Here is a 5,783-nt window from a genome sequence, read left to right on the forward strand (position 1 = left end):
CTGCTTATTTAGTACACCAAACATATCCAGAAGCTCAACATACTGCTATTTATTATATTCTTATGTGGGTTGCTACCCTTTAAAAATGTAGAAAACAAGCTGGACAATAAAGGTGCAACATATGACCTGGATATCAGTCTATTGGATGAAATGATGCAATCAGGAACTTTTATACTTTTGATGCTGGTATATTTTAACCATTGAAACATCTGATATATGAAAATTGTTATTTTGCTGTAGAAATATTATATTTGGTACATGTATTCCAGTACAAATTATATGTTATTTTTAGATTCCAGAAAAAAATATTGCCATGTAAATTATATGTATACAATGTATATTTTTGCAATATAAATAACATTTAATAACAAACCTTATATATTGATCTGGAACTGCAAAAAAATTCACAAAACATAATTAAATAATTTTCTATGTGATGTGGTATCCTACCACTAAAGATGATAAGAATAACAAGGAAAGTTCAAAGTAGGATGCTTGAATCTCATTCAGAAAAAAAGTAGAATGACTATTAGATGTGGGGAGTGGGAGGAAATTGGGTGGGAGAGGGAACGGGGTAGGGATCATGGGGGTCAGGTGTAGGGACAGCTAAGGAAATAGAGCCAGGTCAGTAAACCGAAAATTGCCATTAGTAGTGAAAGGAGGCATCTCAATGATGGGTCAGAGACCCAGATTTGGGGATGCTCCAAAGAGTCTAGGAGGGAGATTTTAACTGAGAGTTCCAGCATAGAGTGATTGAAAGCCTAAAATGACCACCTGCTGTAGACAATCAGGATTCCCAGTAGACACCAAATTCAAAACCTTCTTTCCATAATTTGACCTACAGACCAAATCAAGAGCACAGAAAATGATTGATCAGAGAATGAGGCAATAAATAACCAATGACTGGGCCCACACATCCCATGGACAAGAAGAAATCCATGAATCTACTTAAGCTACTCCATTAATCTTGCAGTCAGGAACCTAGCATCATTATCCTCTGAGATGCTTCAGTCGGTGACTAAAAGAAACAGATGCAGAGAACTATAGCTAAAATTCTACATAGCTCAGTGTATTTACTGAGAGAATTGTGGGTAGGATTGAGAGACCCAAGTGGGTCATATCAAAAAACCTGGACCATTGGGACATCCAATGACTACACATGGTATGGACCTAAGCTGCCTATACAAATGTAGCAGAAGTGGTACTTGGAATTCATGTAAGTCTACAAACTCCTGGAGAAGGGGCTGTCCCTGACTGTTACCTGCCTGTGCAGCCTGATCTAATGATTGGGTGCATTTTTGACCTCAGTAAAAGAAGGTGTACCTAGTCCTGATGTGATTTAATATCTCAATATGAGTTAGCACCTGAAGCAGGGGCAGGGGCAAGGGCAGAGGGAGGGGGAATTCTCCTCTTCTCATAAAAGAATTGGAAGGTAGAAAATGTGGAATAGCCATGTGAGGTGAATAATCAAAGTGGAAACTATGAGAAGGATGTAAATTAATTAAATATAATAATGTAAAAAAGAATGATTCACCTGAACTTTTATATTCATGGAGAAAATTATGAAAATTAAAATTGAAGCAAAGAAGGAAAACTCAATAAACAACAATCCTGAACCTAAAAACAGATATCATAGAATTAAGTGCTTATTTTCTTTAAAATCTTTTAATATAAAAATAATATATTGCTTACTTGAAAGTTCTTTTAAAAAGAATAATACTGTTGTGAGATTACTATTTCATTTTTTAATATGAAGACTTCCTAAAATGAAGATATTTTTTGGCTTGTACCATAATGCTGTAGAAATCCTCAAGGTTAAGGATGTAAAAAGAACATATAATAAAACATTGTGTTAGTACCATATGCCTTTCAGGAATTATGTGTATATCTAAGACATAGGTTTCTATAAAACTTAGTCATAAAAACTTATTTATATGATAACAGAAGTCAATTGAGAAATGTAAGATGGTTTATTGTACTAAGAATAACAGACTAGGTGATCCAACATACATAGAACAGCTAAAGAAATCCCTTCACCATCAAGGCTTAGGAAAAGTCTTGATATAGGAGGCAGAAGAAATTAAGGGCGAGTGACTAAGGAAAGCTGTGAAAAGCTATCTTCATAATGTGATGTTGGACTTGAAGTTCTGACTACTAAACAAAATCTACACAAAATTAAAAAGGTAAAAATTCTAGCATACAGTCAGAAGACTGTTTTTAGGACCCCTCAGTATATTATAAGTTATATGTTGTAAATAATGTCTGTGGAAGGAAAACTTATTCTTTCTGAGTATGTTGTTTAGGGTGGGATCCTCCTAGTAAATGACCCTAAACCTATGCACAGTTTGACATCACTATTTGAACAAAGTGAGTTACCAAAAACCAAAGCCAAGAGGTTTGGAAAATGATGAGTTCAAATATGGCCAAAAGCTTTATGCAAATCTAGATGTGTTACATTAATTAAGTTTAAAATATTAAAAAAGAAACAAGTTTAAAATATTGTCTAAGCTATTTTATCTTTCATCAATATTTTAAAGGTGATTATTTTCAGATTCTTCATTGCAAATCTTCTTCACTACAAGGCTCCTTTCATTTCAGATTTTTTATTTGGTTTTTGTTTGAGTGGAAAGTTTTATCTCAAATTACACTGTTATATTATACTCCACCCCCTTCCTCTGTTTCTCATACTTTCTCCCTCCCTTCTTCAATTTCCCCTGAGCAATGGAGGGAATATTTTTAGATGTCCATGGTTAAGAAATAGGCCATCATGATCCAGTAACAAACATTTGATTTTATGGGCTTCATCATTCTTTATGAGTTGAGGCTTGAAATAACTACCACTGAGGTATAGATATAAGCAGTTTCACGGGCATATCATAAACTAGCAAAACTATCACAGTAGCTTCCATAGTCACAGGCTCTTGCTCTGCCTTAGACGAACAGACCCAAAACTCCCTTTTGGTAGATGGGTCTTAAATTTTATTTTACGAGTGTTGATCTTATCCATGTTAACTGGCCAACTATTATACAAGCTGGAAAAGGTTGCCTATTATATTTACAGTTTATCACGCAGGCTTATTCAAGCAAGAATGTGGGAAATAAGTTCCCAGCAGCATTCATGCGTCTCCCTGCCTCCTGCTGTCAAGGTAAACATGATAGTTTTCAGTCTAGTCACAGCTTAATTTCCTCAAGTCTTACAAAGTATGTAATTGCAAGGTATGTAGGTATATGGTTTCCTTTGTTTTTGATTCTCCTGAGGGAAGGGAGGGGAAAGGACATTGGTGGAGGGTAAGATTTTTGTTTTGGAGATGTTTAGGGTTATAAAATAATAACAATATGTTCCCTTTTCTAAATCTAAGTTCCCTTGCTAATATATCTGACCTGCCTTCTGTGATTCTCTGAGGAAAGAAATATAGTCTCTGGCATTTAGTACCTCATCCTAAAACAGCAGGAGATTAAATAAAGGATTAATTGCTAGAGCCTTTTTTTTTTGCCCTAATGTCTCTTGTTTGTCAATATAGGAGTAATTCTGTAGTAATAAACCTCTCTATTAGGCCAGCATAAGAGAACAACCCTCTTGAAAGGAAAATTTTACATAAAAGCCTATATAGATTCATTCACGAATCTTTATACATTTCTACTTATACCAGTTGGGTTAAGTTTTAAAATGAGCTCTAATCCTTATTGCATAAAGAAAAAGCTTCTACCTTTTAATGATAAATGAATTAAACCCAAGTTTGTAATAAGAACTCTTTGCCCATTTTAATAAGACTAATTCTAGTTTGTTGTTAAGAAAAGACCTGTTCTTTCCAATGGTAAGGAAAAGCCTGCTTGTTCCTTCTGCTCTCTTTGCAGCTTCTTTTTTTCTATTTTCCCTCTACATTCTACATATTATTCTCTTTGCTTTCTATGTTGCGTTATACTTTCTATGTTATTGAGCTCTGCATTAATGTTCTAATCTTGTTTTTTCTCCTACACTGGTGTCATAATAATGCTCTTACTCCCAATGCCCTCTTTTTAGCTATTGTGGTGCGTTTAGTTCTAAGTTTTTGACAAGTTTGGATCTGCGAGCAAAAGTTCTCATGTCCTGACTAAAAAAAATTATCTTCAGTTCTGTTATAAAAAATTCTGTTCAGATCTGTCTAAAAAGTTCTCACATCAGTAGTGATACTTCTCTTTGTCCTCAACACTTATACATCTTTCAGGATACATGATAACATGGTAAAAGTTTCATCACACTGTATAAGGCCTCTGGGAACAGGAAGACAGGAGCACTCAAGAGGCAGGTCCCCTGCAGTCCAGACACCGCCCAGACCTAAAGGGACAACAGCTCCCTGCACCCAAATCACATGAGAGGGAGAGCTAAACCTTCAGAGGGGCAGACACGCTTGGGAAGCCAGAAGATACTACACTTTACCCACATTTCTGACTCTAGAAAAAAACACCTAATGCCATCTGGGACCCCTGTGCACAGGGACCCAAGAAAAGACAGGGCAGTCCCTTCTGGTTGCTGCCCTCACGGAGAGCCAAAACAAAGGACCCAGAAGCAACTTCAGGCATGGGACCAGAGGTAAGACCAACCTTTCTGCTCCAAGTGACCTGCCTGGTGGACTCAGGACACACAGAGGCAAAATCCCTCCGAGACCGGACTCTTCCGATTTTTAGCTGGAGCCCAAACCTCGCTGTTCCCGGCCCACAGCTCCCTGCTCCCAAATCCTGTGGGTGAGAGAGCTCACCAACCATACAGGTGGGCACTCCTGAGACTGTAGGGTGGGAGAGACCACCAATACAGCCCACCCTTGCCCACATCCCTGGCCCAAGAGGAAACTGTATAGGGCCTCTGGGAACAGGAAGATAGGGGTGCTCAAGGGGCAGGTTCCCTGTGGTCCAGATACCACCCAGATCTGAAGGGACCTGGTTAACAGCTCCCTGCACCCAAAACCCGTGGGAGGGAGAGTTAAACCTTCAGTAGGTCAGACATGCATGGGAAGCCAGAAGAGACTGCACTCTGCCCAAAATTCTGACACGAGTGGAAAACACCAAGTGCTATCTGGACTCCCTGTGCACAGAGACCCAAGAAAAGGAGGGGCAGGCCCTTCTGGTTGCTGTGCTCACAGAGAGCTGAAACATAGACCCCAAGTAATTACTTCAGGCCTGAGACCAGAAGTAAGACCAAATTTCTGCTCCAAGTGACCTACCTGGTGGACTCAGGACACAAGACCACAGGAACAGCTGAAGACAAACAGACAGGAAAGACTACAAGCCTGAAATTGGCTGAAAGAAAACAGGAAAAGAGGTCTACAGCACTCCTGACACACAGGCCTGTAAGACGGTGTAGCCACTGTCAGAAATAGCAGAACAAGGTAACACCAGAGATAACCTGATGGCAAGAGACAAGCACAGGAATCCAAGCAACTGAAGCCAAGACTACATGACATCACTGGAGCCCAATTCTCCCAACAAAGCAAACATTGAATATCAAAACACACCAGAAAAGCAAGATCTAGATTTTAAATCATATTTGGTCCTGATGATGGGGGACTTCAAGAAAGACATAAAGAACTCCCTTAGCGAAACAGAGGAAAATATAAATAAACAAGTAGAAGCCTATAGAGAGGAATCACAAAAATCCCTAAAGAATTACATGAAAACACAATCAAACAGGTGAAGAAATTAAATATGTAAATAGAAGCAATAAAGAAAGAACACAGGGAAACAACCCTGGATATAGAAAACCAAAGGAAGAGACAAGGAGCCGTATATACAAGCATAACCAATAGAAT

Source organism: Rattus norvegicus, chromosome 1 (assembly GCF_021556685.1).
Source record: "Rattus norvegicus strain SHRSP/BbbUtx chromosome 1, alternate assembly SHRSP_T2T, whole genome shotgun sequence".
Classification (NCBI taxonomy): Eukaryota; Metazoa; Chordata; class Mammalia; order Rodentia; family Muridae; genus Rattus; species Rattus norvegicus.